At 42.4% G+C, this 18129-nt stretch overlaps 1 protein-coding gene and 1 long non-coding RNA gene across 5 annotated transcripts in view; one reads left to right on the top strand and one right to left on the bottom strand.

Annotated features, from left to right (window-relative positions):
* Positions 1 to 279: 279 nt before the first annotated feature.
* LOC149318215 (uncharacterized) lies at positions 280 to 9262 on the bottom strand. Its single transcript, XR_016280008.1, has 3 exons — positions 9114 to 9262; positions 7055 to 7111; positions 280 to 651 (listed from the first exon to the last, which is right to left on the bottom strand). It is a non-coding gene; the product is annotated as an uncharacterized LOC149318215 (long non-coding RNA).
* Positions 8562 to 18129, top strand: part of PXYLP1 (2-phosphoxylose phosphatase 1) — an 84987-nt gene continuing 75419 nt past the window's right edge. The window contains exon 1 of one of the 4 annotated variants that reach the window (XM_089509246.1): positions 8562 to 8607. The gene's annotated coding sequence lies outside the window, so the exon portion shown is untranslated. Of the gene's footprint in view, positions 8608 to 9895; positions 9970 to 15967; positions 16027 to 18129 lie in introns of those variants that run through there. The other 3 variants (XM_089509248.1, XM_089509245.1, XM_089509247.1) reach the window with 3 other exon arrangements.

Below are 18129 nucleotides of genomic sequence, written 5' to 3'. Positions count from 1 at the left end.
ACAGCCCTTTGCAGTATTGTACTGGAATAATAGAAAGTATTTTAAAAAAGCTTTTAAACTCAGTAAACCAGACTTGACATATTTGTAGCAACACAATGATTGTATAAAAGATTTGCTTCTACTTTGTTAAGCAGGTAACTCACATAGTAGCCTTAGGCGAACCACTCTCTGAACCCTGCTTACCAAAAATGAATTTTTCACTTAGAATAGCATTGTTGACAGATATACACATCTGAATTAGAATTGCCAAGATTCAGTCTTAAGAGTGGATGTGGAAATGGAATGAGAAGCTATGAAGCTACGATTTCTTGTTACAAGTGCCCAACTAGCAAAGACGTGTACAATACACCAGATACATTGTGTTGGATATATTTTACTGGAAGGGGAAAGAGAATATATATAATCTTATATGCTGCATTATAATGGATACCCCACAAAAGAAATAAGATTGCAATGGGATTTTAAAAAAACAAACACACACATATTGTATCAGCTGCTAGAAGGTTTAGTCCTTGTCTGGTTTCTTAATGCTCTTTGGCTTTCCATCATTTTCTGTGTTCTGTGTTTTGAGGATGCACAGTTAGGTAGCTTGGGTTCGATAATGCAATTGTCTATGGGTTTTCAGACTCCTAAACTCCTCTGGGCTCAAAACTGGGAAAGAAAAAGATGTAAAGATTGGTTATGTTAGTCAAACTGTGGAATGGATACAACAGCATGAATACCTACCCGCAAAAGATATCTGCAACTTTTCATCTGAAAAAACTGAAAAATGTAAGGGAATAACTTACCCTAGTACCCTAGAACATCCCCTGACACACTTATGAATTCAGCAATACCATAATATAACAATTGAGCACCAGCATGACTGGGAGGAGACTGCAATGAGATACATAGCATGAGACTTAGGTAGTGTGGATGGCACATAAGCTCAACTATGCATAAAGGCATGGGGAAATGGAGAGGCCTGCTGGAAAGTGTCTCCCCCTCCTGCTCCCTCTGTTTCTCAGGTGAAAACCAAAAGCCAAAAAATCAGTTCTGCCAGATCAAAACAAGATTTTCCTAGAGAGAACACTCTACTGGACATTTGTAGCTCCTCCAGTGCAATTCTGTGGTCAATGTCTGGCAGAGGTTGACCACAGAGTTGCACTGGAGGACCTAGAGATTCCTAGAGAGGTGTTCTCTCAGGTAAAAACATAGTGTTGTTGTTATTTGTGGTTCTTCCACATTCACAGGGATCCTGTGCCCCTAACCCCAGTTAATGTGGAGGGACGAGTGTATAATGGGACTTGAGCATCCACTGATTTTGGTATCCATGTGGGGTCCTGGAACCAAACCTCAGCAGATACCAAGAGCCCACTGTATTATATTATTTCCTATAACATAATGGATACTCCATAGAAGAAATAAATTTACTGGGGAAATATTCGAACATATCTAATAAGTACTAAACCACATGGACCTCTAATAGCTTTAGTACGTTGATCTGGTATGTTTAGACATTAATATAATTCACCAGAACAAAAGGATTCTGATAATGAAATTGAATTGACTTAATTAGGACAGAACAGATTGGGAGTTTTACAGTGTCAGTTCCATATGCATTGTCTGTGTGTGTGTGTGTGTGTGTGTGTGTGTGTGTGTGTATATATATATATATATATATATAGGCAACAGAGTAAGCCTTGACCTGAAAGAAACAACAGATGTCGTATTGTATGGAATTTTTCCTCTAGTATTCTACCAAAGCAAAGGTCTGATAGGCAGCAGCTGATGAAATGACAGAGTTATGATTAACTTGAATGCTACAGTACCAGAGCTTGGCTAAGTCATACAAACACTGTGGGTGGTAAGCACATAGGCAGGCAGTGTTCCAGGTGAAGTGCTTAAATGTGGAAAGACCAATCTGTTATGCCTTCATCATGGCTTCCTCTTGTACTTTGGAAAAAGAAAGCAGTCAGGCAAGACATGCATGATGTTGAAATTATTGTGGAGTACAACTTGCATTAAAAATGTGGCTGTATGGATTCATAATAAGCATCATTTTGCCTACAGGCCTCAGAGAAAGCATTTGCTAGAGTAGTCAAGAGGAGATTTGTTTTTATTCAGACAAATGATATATATATATATATATATATATACACACACACACACACACACACACATACATATATATATATATTTACTAGATACCAAAACTGTAGGGATAGACCCAATGATGGGAGAACTTCTCATAGGCAAAGAAGATAAAAAGAATTATTATGCTTTTTTCTCTCTGAAAAGGACAATCAGAGTATGAAATCAAAAGAGAAAAAGAAGATAGCATAAGGATACAGAAAGAAAGTTAAAAACACGGTTAAAAGAGTAGCACGATGAAGAAAGTATTGAGAAGCAAAAAGAAATTCAAATAAGGAAGTAACGAAAGATATGAATAATATGAATGAGAGATGTAAGTAAGGAATATATGTTTGTATGTGAATTTTGTCTTTTTTGTAAGATTTTAATCGATGCTTATGAATAAAAAGATTAAATAAAAAAGAGGAGACTTGTAATTCAAATGTACAAAGAGCAGACGTTTGAAAGCTGCTTTTATAATAATAATAATAATAATAATAATAATAATAATAATAATATTTGAAAGGAGTCATCCTTTATTCGTTCCTCCCCTCCCCACTTACCTCCTTCTCACCGCCGCAGCCACGGGAAAGGCCTGGTAGTAGTGTTGGAGGCCAAGAGGGTTCCAGGCCACCACCTGGCCCTTCTGCTGTTGTATTGGTGGTGGCAACGAGGCTGGGTGGCAGTGCTGGAGGCCAAGCCTTTGCCTCCTTGCCGCCACCGCTGCGGAAGGGCCAAGTGGCCTCCAACACCACTACCAGGCCTTTCTCATGGCTGCGGTGGTGAGGAGGCCGAGGTGGAAGTGAGGAGGCGGTAAGGAACGAGTAAGGGAGGCAGGGAGGGAAGGAATTAAGAAGGGAGGGAAAGACGAAGTAAGAAGAGGGACTTTTGTCCCCAATGGTGGCACGTCTGCACACTCGCCGTCATTAGGGACAATATGAGTTTGCCATCCACGGATGCTCAAATCAAAGAGAATGATGAAGAGACAGGAGAGAAATATTGACTGACAGCAAAACCAAATCATTTACTGAGAAATGCTATGTTTGATGTCTTTTAGATATAAGATAATGAAGTGCAAAATGTTTTATTTCTGTATATGTAAGAAAACTGTAATAAAAATATTTTAAAAAAATAATGTTTGCCATCTTGACCACTTCTGATGTTGCTTGGCAACACGTCATGATCTTCATATGTGAAATGTTGGCAGGTATGCAATATCTGGTAGCAGTAATGGACAGGATGAGGAGAAACAAACTAAAGCTTATTTCAGACAAGACAGACCAGTCAAAAGATAGATCAGAGAATAAGGATTGAATCTGTGCTGGGTGGGTGTACACTCTCATGCAAAAAAAGTCTGGGTGTACTTGTGGACTCAGCCCTGAGGTTGAATCCAGGTTTCAGCAGTGGCTAGGAGTGCATTTTCACAAATAAAACTAGACTGCTAGCTATGCCCGTTCCTGGTTGTTTGAGTTAGCTACAGTGACCCATAACTCACACATCTCATTTGGATTACTATAATGCACTCTACATGGATCTGCCTTTGAAGAGCATGGGGGAAGTGCATATGGTTCATAATACTGCAGCCAACTGTTGATCAGGGTTTGTGTTTGCTATGGGGATTTATATCTCCATCCCCCAATTACAACAGCTGCACTGGCTACTAACCTGTTTCTGGGCATATTTCCAAAGTGCTGGCAATGACCTATGAAGGGTATAGCTACACTGTAGATATAAAGCAGTTCGACATAACTTTAACTGTCATGACTCTATTCTGTGAAATCCTGGAATTTGTAGTTTGGTGAGGCATCAGAGCATCTGGACAGACCAGGCTGAATATCTCACCAAACTACAAATCCCAGGATTCCACAGAATGGAGCCATGACAGTTAAAGTGGTGTCACGCTGCTTTATTTCTGCAGTTTGGAAAGGAAAGTCCTATATGACTTGGTACAGGCTAGCTGAAAGATCATATTATCTTGTATAGGCTTCCCTTGGTTTTGAGATCTGCAGGAAAGTACCTTCTCTTGGTTCCACTGTGTTCAAAGGTATGTTTCATACGAATACTGCAAAAGGCCATCTTGGTGGCTTCTCACAGCTTATGGCATTCCTTTCCAAGGAAGTTAGACTAGCTAGCTCCCTTTTTGCTGTGGTTTCACCAACAAACAAGATTTTTCTATTCAGGGCTTTACCACAGGAGCCCTGTTATTGCCGCTATCATGTTTGTCAAGGAAAACGGAATTGTATTTATTTGTATAATAGCTATTACATGTCTTTTTAATCATGCAACTGGGATTGCTGCCGCCATTGCACTACTTCTCTGACTCTTCCTTAATTGTGCCTCCCTGCCCAATACTGTACCCAGCATGCCTTTTAGTTTTCAAATTTTATTTTAACTTTTTTCACACAATTTCAGAACTCTGCTACTGTGATTTAAGGTGTTTTTTTTTTTAAGAAAAGAAATATAAAAATAGGGTAATCAGGCTGCTTGGGAATAGCAAGAGGGAGGAGAGGAGGGAATACTGACACCATGTGAATGACAATAACACAGCTGCCCTGGAAGCAGCATTTCACACCTGAGGACTAGCACAATTGTGAGCTATTGACCGGTTTCCCCTGCCAATGGAAAGGGATGCCCTAACAGTGCTTGGTGATGGAGAAGCTATGGGTCAGAGATGGCATTGTTCAATAAATATCATCAAAGCCAATTTTTTCTGGGTCTAAGTACAGTTAAAAGCCATGTGTAGTAATCTTCTCTAACAAATCTTCAGGAAATGATTGCCTTAGATAACTGATTCAAAGGGAATTCCTCATGACCCAGAATCTTTGTAATATTGTTTTAGTCCTCCTTGCAGTCCAGTCCTGGGGTAAAAATGGGAAACAAAACAAAGAACTAGAAGTACCGTTGCAACCTCCTTGGCTTCCTGAAAAACCCCAAGAAGACTTATCCTAACTATGTTGAAAGATTTATGCTCCAAAATTGACCATAAAATCCTGGGTCAACTTATATATATGTCAGTAGAGTAATATTGCTTAGAAAAGTCCTGAAAGATGCACTGCCAGATGCCTCCCACTCTGTGCCTCAGCAGTGATTTCTGAAAGAGCTGCCAAGGCAGGAGTGTGTGTGTGTGTGTGTGTGTGTGTGTGTGAAAGAGGTGATCCCCTTTTCAAGCTTCCCATCTTCCTTCTTTGAATTTCTCTGCCCACAAACACCCCATTTCACTCCATTTCCTTCCCTTTCAATCCAATGTTAAAACCTTCTTCTCCTCTAAGTATGTGAAGTGAGTTTTTGGGAAGGTTTGAATAAGTGCAAGAAGGTAGGGGGAAGTGAGGCAGAAGGAGAGAGAGGGATAGATGAGGAGAAGGAAGAAAGGGAAATGTATATGAAGGATTGGAGGATATAGGAGGCAGGATAGGAGGTTAGAAGTAATTTGAAATTAAAAATTGATATGAGAGATGGAAGAGAAGGAAGAATGGTAAACGATTAAGAAGTCTTAGATGGTGTACGGAGACATATATTGAGAGACTGATTAGGAGAAGGTAAGAAAGAAGCATTCTATAATTTGTAATATGTTATCTGCATGACTGTTTGTAGTTATTGCACAATGATTTTATATATTTGTAGTATGTTCGCTTTTTTTGGAATAAAGATGTATTTTAAAAAACCCAATTCTCCAGTGCCAGGAAGTGGTGTTAGATGGTCGGGAGAAGTCCCGAGATGGAGAAGAAGGGAGAGAAATGGTGTTTTCCTCTTTAGATCTTTTGTTACATGCATCTAAGTTTTCCCTCAACCTATCCACAGGTATGATGCCATTTGGCCCTAAAATCTTCCCTTGGCACTCGTATACTTGTACACAGGTATATATGGTAATCTCAACACGTCTTTCTTTAGGGCTTTCCTGTACTATTGTCTGCTAGGCACTTAAATACGTGTTAGATTTTGTTCAAGTAACTTTTTGTCTGTCATATTACTCCCTCCTCGACACCCCAAATGCAAGAACAAGAACTGCGCTACACTCATCCTTCAGGCACTTGACAGGTAGAAGAAGACCCAAGGGAAGAGGTCATGACTTGAAGACCTCAAGGGGATTTTCTAAGAACCAGGAGCTCAACCACTCTCTTAAAGTAAGGTGAGCACTGCAGCCTTGCAAAATTCTTTAGAAATTCTTCCACAAAAGGGGGGGGGGGGGGGGAACAACTGCCTATTTCATGGAGAAGCAAAGAAGTTAAAGAATAGCAGGTAAGTTTTCAATACATTATTAGTTTGGGGATTTTTATTTTATTTTATTTGCGGTTTGATGGAGAAAGGGAATTGAAAACTGTTCAGTGTACTAGGCAGTGCAAAAAATTCTCCTAGAAATCTGTTGCAGAATTTGCTGCAGGCCTCTGTTTCTGCTCTACTTGCATATTTATAAATAAATAAATAAATAAATAAAAATGTTACAAAGACACTTTAATGGCATTTTTTTTCTTAATAGTGTCCCTGGACTTCAATATTTTCTCTTCTTTAGAGGCATTTTCACTTTGGAGCAAAATTTATCTCCCTTAGATGCAGAGTGTACTGCAATTTATTTGCCAAGAAACAGATTGAATTAAAAGTAAGGAAGCTGGCATCTAAACACTATTCCAAAATGTTCTTCTGAATCAGCTGAAACATTGCTGTGTTCCAAGATGCCTCTGGAATAGAGTCCTTCATACTTAAGGTTATTTTCCCTCTCTCCTTTGTCCTTGTCAGTTTTCTTCCCATCCCTATCTTAGACTGGGCAGACCAGTTTAAACACATTTGCCTCCCATGTTAAGAGTGGTTCGTCATTCAAGTGCATATGAGTATCTATGGTCTTTGTTTTTATTTGTATTTTTTGTTAGTCACCAAACCACACCAAAGTTAAATGGAGACTTTGAACAAGTAAGTGCAGCATAACATACAGAGCATACTTTCCATTTACCTTATCCCAAGGTGATCAGATGTGATATCTGCAAAGGAGGTCAAGACACCGCACGATCTAGAACATTAAGAAAAAAATGTAGGACAACACAAAAATAAAACCTAAAAGCACTAATATAAATATAAATTCATGCTTCTTAGCCATGCAACAAAATGGAGGACATTTTGAAATTTGTCCTGGACTGAAAGTTGAAATGTAAGACATGTCCCAGAAAAAGGAGGACATCTGGTCACCCTGAGCTAAAAAGACTCTCATAAATGTAAATTCATGCTTCTTAGCCATGCTTAGAATGGAGGACATGTTGGAATTCCTCTGGAGAGAAGGCTGAAATTGAGGACATGTCCTGGGAAAAGGAAGACATCTGGTCACCATGTATTTAGTCTTCTCTGTTAGGGAGCTCTGGGGCAGGGACGTAGCCAAGGGGGGTGTCCTTGGGGTCTGGACCCCCCTTCCATTAGATAAATGAATGGTGTGTGCTGCTGCGCCGCCACGCCCAAGCCATATTATAATGGTGGCATTTAGTCTGGACCCCCCCCCCCCTTTCCTAAAATCCTGGCTACGTCCCTGTCTGGGGCCACAAATCAGGAACAAGACAAAATAAAAGTTAAAAAAAATACTCATATAAATATAAATCCATGCTTCTTTGTCATGCTCAAAATGGTGGACATTTTGAAATTCATCCAGGACGGAGAGAAGGTGGAAATGTAGGACATGTCCTGGAAAAGAAGGGCGTCTGATCACCCTGCCTCTTCCCCATATTTTATGTTTCAATAAATCTGCTTCACGACCGCTGTTAAACCAGGACCTATGGCTATGGTAACTCATTTATTACAAATTGCTCATTTTTACTTTCAAAAATTTCAGCTGCCACCCAAGGCAGATTGGCCACGTCAGAATGGGCCCAAAACAATATGGGATGGCTCCAACCAGCTGTCACAGTTTCCTCCTCCCCAACAATTGGCTAACAAGCCAAAAATTCATTTTCCTTTAAAATCTTCTGTAGCCTGAAGCAATGCTTCTCATCAGACTATCTGTTGTGGGTGCCTAGCAATTATTTTCTCTCTCCCATGTGCCAGGGACCAGCATTAAATCTGTGCTCACTGTTTCTTTCCTGGAAATTAGACAGAGACTGGCACTATTTAAGTAGCACTGCCCTAGTGTGCGTGTGTGTCTTCAAGTCATTTGAATAAATGCTCTATATCTGTAGTAACTGAATAGTAGGTGTCTGCATTTCCATCATAGTTCCTGACTGTGGAACATTTCTTGTTGTTGTGTGCCTTCAAGTTGTTTCTGACTCATGGGAACCCTCAGGTGAACCTATTGTGAGGTTTTCTTGGCAAGATTTTGTTCAGAGGAAGTTTGCCCTTGCCTTTCCCTGAGGCTGAGAGAATGTGACAACAGTTGCACCCGCACTGCAGAAATAACCCACTTCAATAACACTTTTAACTGCCAGGGCTCTATGTTATGTAATCCTAGGAATTGGAGTCTGTTGTGGCACCAGAGCTCTCTCTAGCAGAGGATGCTCCATCCTGGGGGATCCTGAGAGTTGTTTGGTGAGGCACTAAAGCACTCTGACCTAGGAGTTTATCACATGGGAGGGAAAACGGGATTTCAACTGAAAAAACCCTGCAAAAGCAGAATGATTATCAGACGATATCCAAATGTAGCACAACATTAACCCAGACAGAAACTAGAAAAGACATGCAAATGTACAATTGATTTTCAGATGACATTGATGTTAAAATGCATTAACACGACATTGACCTGGACAGAAAGTTGACAAAACGCAATTCTTTTTACGTTGGGAAAATCCCGAAAATAAAAAGCAAGTGGTCCCCCTGCAACTTTCTGTCCAGGTTAATGTCATATTAATGCTCATTAACCCCAACGTGTCTGGAAATCAACTCCACTTTTGCACATCTTTTGGGTGTTCTTTTTGGGTTTTAAATCCCATTTCTGCACAGGACCCCTCCTGTGTGATAAACTCCAGAGAAGGCTAAATTAAGAGTTATAGCCGTGTTAGTCTGTAGAATCAGTACATAGAGAGATCTTGAAGCACCTTTTGGGACTAACTGAAAGAAGTTGGCGGCATGAGCTTTCAAAGACTTCAGCCTACTTCCTCAGACGCATTTGGTGCATCTGAGGAAGTGGTGCCGATCTACCAAATGCATCTGAGGAAGTAGAGTGAAGTCTAGGACAGCTCATGCTGCCAACCTCTTTGTTGCAGTTAGTCTCAAAAGGTCCTACAAGATCTCTATATGCAGGGAAGGACCAAATATCTCACAAAACTACAAGTCCCAGAATTCCATAGCATGGAGCCATAAAACAGTTAAAAGTAGTGTCAGGAAGTGGGATTATTTTCTGTGGACTCAGCAAACAACATACTGGATTGGGAAGTGTTTTTATTTTTATTATTATTTTTAAATAAGCCTGGCTATTATCCACTTTCTTTCTGGCTCCCTATGTGTTTTTTTTAATAAAGGCGCCCATTTTGTTTCCCTTCATAACTACGTCATCCATTTCCCTCGCCCCGCCCCCCACCCTCAGCGCGAGCCAGGATGAACCGTTGGCGCCTTGTGTGTGTGTCTGTGTGTCTGTGTGTGTCCGCGTGCCCGCGCGCGGAGGTAGGGAGCTGAGCAAAGCGAGCGCGCGGCACCCTTCCCTTAAACAGAGAGAGAGAGAGAGAGGGAGAGAAGCGGCAGCAAAGTGCGCAGGCGCATTTTGTCTTGCAATGCACCCGGTGTGGCGGCAGAGGGCGCTGCTGGGAAGGTGTGGGAATGGAACCTTCGGAGGCGGCCAATGAAAAGGAAGAAGGGGCGGAGTTTAAAGGAGGGTAAGAAAAAGAAAACACACACAACACCAGCGAGATAGAAGCGAGTCGGAGAGAGAGGAGTTCCGAAGCAGCCTTTGGAGGGGTGAGTGTATGCATGTGCATATATATATGTATGTATGTTTGTGTGCGTCAGTGTCTTAGGCTGCATCCACACTGGAGCAATAACCCGGTTTGGCACCGCTTTAACTCTTTTCTGGCTCAAGGCTGTGGAATTCTGGGAGTTGGGCTTTGTTGTGGGGCCCAGAGCTGAGCGAGGTTGGAAGAGAGAAGGTTGGAGTGGAGGACGTGGGGAAAAGGAGGACCTCTGGCCACCCTGAGCTGAACACACTCATATCAGTATAAATCCGTGCTTCTCAGTCCTGCTCAAAATGGAGGACGTTGTGGGGATTCCTCCTGGGGAGATGGCTGGAATGTAGGAAAAGGAGGACCTCTGGTCAGCCTGAGCTAAAAAACACTCCTAGATATGTAAATTCGTACTTCTTGACCATGCTGAAAATGGAGGACCTTTGAGGGATTCCTCCTGGAGAGAAGGTTGAAATGGAGGACGTGTCCTAGAAAAAGGAGGACCTCTGGTCAGCCTGAGCTCAAAACGTATAAATGTAGATCCATGCTTCTTAGCCATGCTCACAATGGAGGACATTTTGGGATTCCTCCTGGGCAGATGGTTGGAATGGAGGACAAGTCCTAGAAAAAGGAGGACCTCTGGTCACCTCACCCTGAGCTAAAAACACTCCCAGAAATGTAAATTCGTGCCTCTTCGCCAGGCTCAAAATGGAGGACATCTTTGGATTCTTCCTGAAGGCTGAAATGGAAGACATGTCCTAGAAAAGGAGGACCTCTGGTCATCCTGAACTGACTAAATCCACACTTCTTGGCCATGCTGAAAATGGAGGACCTTTTGGGACTCCTCCTGGAGAGAAGGCTGAAATGGAGGACATGTCCTAGAAAAAGGAGGACCTCTGGTCAGCCTGAGCTAAAAGCACTCTTATCAATATAAATCCATGCTTCTTAGCCATGCTCAAAATGGAGGTCACTTTGGGCTTCCTCCTGGAGAGAAGCTTGAAATGGAGGACCATGTCCTGGACTAGGAAGATGACCTCTGCTCACATTTCTCTTCCCTGACTTCGATGCCCGCTTGGCACTGGCATCTCCTCTCCCTCCATGAAGAACCAGGGCAGTGCCTCCCTTCTCCTCCTTTCCTCCAAAAGAGATGCTGGGTTTCGTTTTGGAGGGAAGATGTTGGAGGAAAGAAACGCTGGTGCTTTGCATTCTGAAGGGAAGCCTCTGCTCCTCAGCTGTCTCAGTTTCTTCTCCTCTCCCCTGACTTCTTTCTTTCTTCCCTTTTTAAACAGCGGCTGGATGGCCATCTGTCAGGAGTACTTTTGATTTGCGTTCTCCTGCAGGGCAGAACAGGGTTGGACTGGATGGCCCTTGGGGATCTCTTCCAACTCTTGTGATTCCCCTCCGATACTTTTCCCTTCCTGCGTCTTGCCTAGGACCTCCTCTGGTTTTTCGCTTCATTTGTCGGGAGTGCTTTGATTGTTTCAAGGGGTTGGACTGGATGGGGGTCTCTTGCAACTCCAGGGACTTTTTATCACACAAGGACAATTGGAAGTATAAACGGGGATTATCCCATGAAAAGTACGCATTCGCGATTGAGGTTTTCACACGACATCGTGATTAAATGGACATTATCCCAGGAATATATCCCGTGAAAAGCGTGCCATCGCGATAAAGGTTTTCACACGACAACGTCACTGTTGAAAAGTGATTAAAGTGCCATTAACCCGTGAATAACCAGGCAATAAATAGCAACAAATTGTTCACGACGAAATCCTGTGAATGCTTTCTTGCTGTTTATTGCCTGGTTATTTCCGGGCTGTGAAAATCTTAATTGAGATTTAATAGTAATTGCACGATTTTCATGGGACAAACCCCATTTAAACTTCCAATTTTCCTTCGTGTGATGATTCTGTGATTCCTCTCTGATCCTTTCCCATAGGCTCTCTTTCTGTTTTTCATTTCATTTGTTGGGAGTGCTTTGGTTGCTTCATCCTGCATGGCAGGGGTTTGAACTGGATGGCCCTGCAGAGGGAGGGGGCTCTTTTCCAGCTCTGTGATTCCTTTCTGATACTTTCCTCTCCTGCTTCTTGTCTAGGCTCTCTTTCAGGCTTTCATTTTATTTGACAGGAGTGTTTTGATTGTGCCTTCTTGTTTGGCAGGGGTTGGACTGGATGGGGGGGGGGGTCTCTTCAAATGCTAGGATTCTGTGATTTCTCTCTGATTCTTTTCCCTCCTGTTCCTTGTCTGGGATCGCTTCCTCTTTATCATTTCCATTTGTTGGGAGAGCTTTGATGGTGTGTGCATGGCAGAATGGGACTGGATGGGATAGCTCTTGGTGTCTCTTCTAGTTCTAGGATTCCTCTCTGACTCTTTCCCCTCCTGCTTCTTGTCCAGGACTTCTTCCTATTTTTCTTTTCTTTTTTGGTGGAGGAGGTGGGATGGAGGGAGGACTTATGAACAACGCTTATTCCACCCCAAACCACAGTTCTGATGACAGTTTTGAATCTATGCATCTTTTGTCCAGGGCATATTGGCAGGATGGACATAACAAGAAAGATTATTTGTGTGTTTCCCTCTGTGTATTGCCTGAACAAGCCATCATGGTGCAAAACTCTTTGTTTTCTTTTGATCTCTCTCTGACCCATTTCCTCTGGCATTCCTGGGGCCGATATTTGGGCTGTAATCCGAGAGCCAGCGTGGTGTAGTGGTTTGAACATTGGGCTATGGCTCTGCCTACCAGGGTTTGAATCCCTGCTTGTCCATAGAAACCTTGTTGGATGACCTTGGGCAAGTCACACATTCTCAGCCTCAGAGGAAGTCAAAGCCCCTCTGGGCAAATCTTACCAAGAAAAGCCCATCATAGGTTCATTATAGGGTCACCATAAGATGGAAATGACTTGAAGGCACACAACAATCCTATATCCACTTCATCTAGTTAGATGAAGCTCAGTGGAACTAACTGCTGAATAGACAGGTCTAGGATTGCAATGTTAAATATCAGTTTCTCTAATAGTGTCCAGAAATGTTATAAATTGGTGGAGGAATGGCTTACCTTCTCTGTGTAGCCTTTAGATGCCTTGTCTTGGTTGGACTGGATGGACCTAGTGGTCTCTTCCAACTCTACGATTCTATGATTCTATAGGGATGCTTTGATTTGGATTTCCTGCATGGCAGGGGGTTGGACTAGATGGCCCTAGTGGTCTCTTCCAACTCTACGATTCTATGATTCTATGCTGATGTGCCCTTTGTGATTGTGTTACTTGGTATGGCGTCCTCATAATCTTGCTGGTGTGGCTTCAGACTTGGGGATCAGTATCTGATTGGGATGGAGCATTAGGGATGAGAGCCTTAAATGGGACAGGCTTCTTTGGGTCTTTATAATATGAATATTTTCCATCACTCAGCTTGGCTGTGCAGTGCTTATAGCTTCTGTCAGCTCATTCCATTTGTTTCTTTCACCTGAACGATTGTTATTTTGTGTTCCACTGAGCTTGCAGAAGATGAGCAGGCACCATCTGGGGCACATCTTTGTGAAAAGAGGGGGAGATGATCCAGGTGCGGAGTGTAGGAGTTTATGTTGCCTCTTCTTAGTTAATGAAGTCTAAAATATTGTTAGTTGGGAAACAGTCACTTGTGGTAACCTTGCAGTCTAAAATCCTCTCCCTTCCCTGAGGGAACAAAGCAAATGCAGAACCAAGTTCACCACCAAAAAGCACAATAGAGTTTAATGCATTTTCTCTTTGCCAGGGGATTCTGTAATAGTCTTTAAAGCTTCCACAATCCTTGAATCAGCCAGAGATCTACTTACAAGTCACAATTCCTATCCGCTGTGACTTATACCTCAATTGTATCAGCTTGACTTTGGTTTATAGAGGCTTTTGTGAGGGTGTACACTTGAATTCTTTGCTAGTTGTTATTATTATTATTATTATTATTATTAACCTTTATTTATAAAGCGCTGTAAATTTACACAGTGCTGTACATACAAATGTATGTACATAGTTCATTCAAAATGCAATTATATGGTAATTTTTTGTTGGAAAAAATTGAATTGTTGTTATATTTGCTTTTCTGTAGCCAGACAGATGCTTTTAGACTAAAGCTTTGCTTCACTATTCATAATATTTATTAGTTTTCTGTGCAAGAAGCAGTGGAAGAAATCAATGGAGTAAGAGGATGGTAATACAGTCGGCCTTCCTTATCCACGGATTTTTTATCCACAGATTCAAGCATCCATGGCTTGAAAATATTTTTAAAAAGTATAAATTCCAAATAGCAAACCTTGATTTTCCATTTTATATTAGACACACCATTTTCCTTTTCCTTTATTTGTAATCGGACTTGAGCATCCATGGATTTTGTTATCCATGGCGGGTTCTGGAACCAAACCCCAGCGGATAACAAAGACCCACTGTAATGAAGGGGTGGAAAAGTATCGCAATTGATAAAAATTTTCTGCTGGTTGTTGAGTAACACATGCTACCTAGTAGTACTCCTGGAAGCATTCTACACACTTCTGCTGGTTGATATGATAGTATCTTGGTGTATGCCAGTCTAGGCAAGCTCAAGACATTTTGTTGCTTGAAACAGAACATTAAATGCTGTCCCTTGACTACTCAAGTCAAGATACATTGCACTCAGTCAGGCAAAATAATTTTGACAGAAAATCACACAAGCATTCTCGATTCCTGACAGTAAAGAGCAGTAGCCATCAATTAAGTTAGTAGTAAATTGCTGCCCTTTCATGTCACCTAGGGTAGGGGTAGGCAGCCTTTTTGAGCCGGGGGCCAGGTTGCTGTCCCTCAGACAACTGGAGGGCCGAAGCCGGGGGGTGGAGCTTCACCCTCCGGGGGTGGAGTCGCATGCTGGGGGTGGGGCTTCCACCCTCCAGGGGCGGAGCCACATGCCAGGGGTGGAGCTTCCACCCTCCAGGGGTGGAGCCACATGCTGGGGGTGGAGCCTCCACCCTCCAAGGGCAGAGCCACATGCCAGGGGTGGAGCTTCCAACCTACAGGGCGGAGCTTCCACCGAAGAATCATCATCATCATCACCACCTCCACTACTATCATTGTTACAGCAGACCTTTCAGCAATAAATGCACCAAAAATACACAGAAATGCACTTTGGAAGGTCACACTCCTCCTCCTCCTCTTTCTCCTCCTCCTGCTCTTTCTCATTGAGAGGGGATTTTGCACAAAGAACACCCAGGGCAAGTAGTAATAATAATAAATAATACTAAGAATAAAGTTACAAGCAAGGAAATTACTACAATGCAACTGAAAATAAACTGCAGCAAGCATGCACACAGTTTCAACCCAGAAAATCCACAGGGTGCTGAGAGGGAAGTTTGCACAAACACCACCCAGGGCAAGTAAAAATAATAAATAAGACTAAGAATAAAGTTACAAGCAAGGAAATTACTACAATGCAATTGAAAATAAACTGCAGCAAGCATGCACACAGTTTCAACCCAGAAAATCCACAGGGTGCTGAGAGGGAAGTTTGCAGAAAGAACACCCAGCTAACCCCCTCCCCCAATGAACCTTACCAACCTCTCGCTGTGGCTGTGGCTGCAGCTGCCACTCTGGCTCCCTTTCTCCCTGGCTCTGCACTCCTTCTACCTCTCCTCCTTTCCCTGCTCTTAGGGAGGAGGAGGAGGAGGAGGGCGGAGAGCGAGGTGGAGCCTGCTGCAGGCCCACTGCAGCTCCTGGAGCCCTGTTGGAGTGCTCCAGGGGCTGCACCAGGCCTCCTACATGGGCGCTGCCATTTTGTTTTTCAAAATGGCGGCCGAAATCTCGTGTGACCTTTGACATCCTGAGCTCACGTGAGACTTCAGCCGCCATTTTGAAAAACAAAATGGCGCCCGGAGTGGCGAAAAACGGGGGAAATCGGCGGCAAGACTGCTTGGGGGCCGCTGGGAAGGCCTTGGCAGGCCGGATCCGGCCCGCGGGCCGCAGGTTGCCTACCCCTGACCTAGGGTCTGGAGCCCTGGGACAGCCACCTCATGCTGGTTAATAGTGGTGGTCTCCACAATTAGATGTGCTAGATTTTGAATGTAGAGCACTTCCTGAATATGGTAAATTTTCACCTGAGGGAGAGAACTGTCGTAGTGCTTCTTCTGATTATGTATTAGTTTTCTGTGTATTGGGAATTCTGTGAGCTAACATCTAAAAATGCAATTCTTCTACTTGTAATTTGAAGTGGCACTCAAATTACACCGCCTCATTCTTGTCTGATCTATACATGGAGCTGAAAGTTAGCACAATGGCCTGTAGCACTTGAAAGTACCCTACAAATAGAAACTCAGCCAAGCAAGGAAAAGCCTGGGTTATGTATCTTCTGTTCAACATTGCTAGTTTTCTTTTCTTTTCTTTTTAGAAAGTAACACTTTTTTCCTGCCGGCATAGAGGAACATTTGAATTTCCCACCTGTATCTGAGGTGTGACAATCAATTCTGTCACCTAATTTCCTCCTCCATTCTCCTCCATGTGTAGACCAAGCTTTACCACTCATGTCCTGTTTTGACATTTATCAAAAGAGAATTAGAGCAGACAGAATTGGTAGCATGAGTGGGGTGACAAGCAAAATCTTGTTAGGTTTAATCGCCTTTCAAAATAGCTGACTGTCACAACTAGTGCACAGCATCATATCACATCTTAATTCTAATTAGTTTGTGTGCATTGTGATACTGTTATACTAATGTAATATAGAACATTTTCACGGGGATACTGTTAACAATTCTTGCACAACAGTGGTCTCTAAGATAGCTGCTAATTGTGCAAATGGTTGTGCAACTTTAAACTGTGCTGTATTCATTTGTCCTGCATTGTCCAGAATTAGGGGAAGAATTGGGAAGAATTAATCACCAGGTACAGATGATACTCCCTTTGAACTGCTACAATCCACACAGAAAGAATCAACTAGTGTTAACTAAAATATGCCAACAAATATGGCAAACAAAATGGTGGCCAACAGACTGGAAATGATCAATATACATCCCCATCCACAAAAAAGGAGACACAAGACTGCAGCAGCTATAGGACCATAGCATTAATTTCCCACTTGAGCAAAATTATGCTTAGAATTCTGCAACACAAACACCAACCATATATGGAGAGAGATATCCCAGAGGAGCAAGGGAACAAGCGGGCTTCAGGAAAGGAAGAGGCACTAAGGACCAGATTGCAAACCTATGATTGCTAATGGAGGGCACCAAGGAATTTCAAAAGAAAATCAGCATATGTTTTATAGACTATAGGAAAGCCTTGGCTGCATAGATCATAAAAATCTATGGAACACTCTTAAATAGCAATAGCAAGTAGCAAGTACATTTCTATACTGCTTATCAGTGCACGAAGCACTCCCTTACACTTACAAAGTGTAAGCTAATTGCCCCCAACAAGCTGGGTACTCATTTTAGCAACCTTAGAAGGATGCAAGACTGAGTCGAGCTTGAGCCCCTGGGCTGGTATTGAACTTGCAATCTTATGATTTGTGAGTGAATGGCTGCAGTACAGGTATTTAACCACTGCTCCACCAGGGCTCTTAAAGTCATGGGAGTGCTATTGCATTTGATAGTCCTGATGAGAAAACTTTACTTAGGACAAGAGGCCACTGTTAGAACAGAATATAGAGAAACAGAATGGTTCCCAATTGGCAAGGAAAATTGAAATAGTTAAAGATTTCCCATACCTTGGATCAAACATTGATCAGAAGGGAGACTGCAGTCGAGAAATAAGAAGACTAGGAAAGAGAAGGGCACAATTAAAGGAACTAGACAAGATCCTAAAGAGTAAAGATATTCAACAAAGCACTAAAGTTTGAAGCATTCAATGTATTGTATTCCCTGTGACCATATACAGATGTAAGAGCTGGACACTAAAGAAAATGAATAAAAAGGAGATTAATTCATTTGAGATGTGGTGTTGGAGAAGAATGCTGTGTGAGCATACTGTGGGTGGTCATAAAAACAAAACAAATGGGTCCTATAACAGATCAAGCCTGACTTCCCCCTGGAAGCCAAGGTGACAAAACTGAGGCTGTAATACTTTGGCCACATCATGAGAAGGCATGACTCATTAGAAAACACAATAAAGCTAGGAAGTGTAGAAGGTAGTTGAAAAAGAGGAAGACTGCCTGCCAAATGGCTAGACTCAATTAGGGAGGCCATGAGCCTGAA

Source organism: Sceloporus occidentalis, unplaced genomic scaffold (assembly GCF_023333645.1).
Source record: "Sceloporus occidentalis isolate IW3139 unplaced genomic scaffold, rSceOcc1.0.p SCAF_2, whole genome shotgun sequence".
Classification (NCBI taxonomy): domain Eukaryota; kingdom Metazoa; phylum Chordata; class Lepidosauria; order Squamata; family Phrynosomatidae; genus Sceloporus; species Sceloporus occidentalis.
Note: the sequence above shows the minus strand (reverse complement) of the source record. Positions and strands in the feature narration are given on the sequence as shown.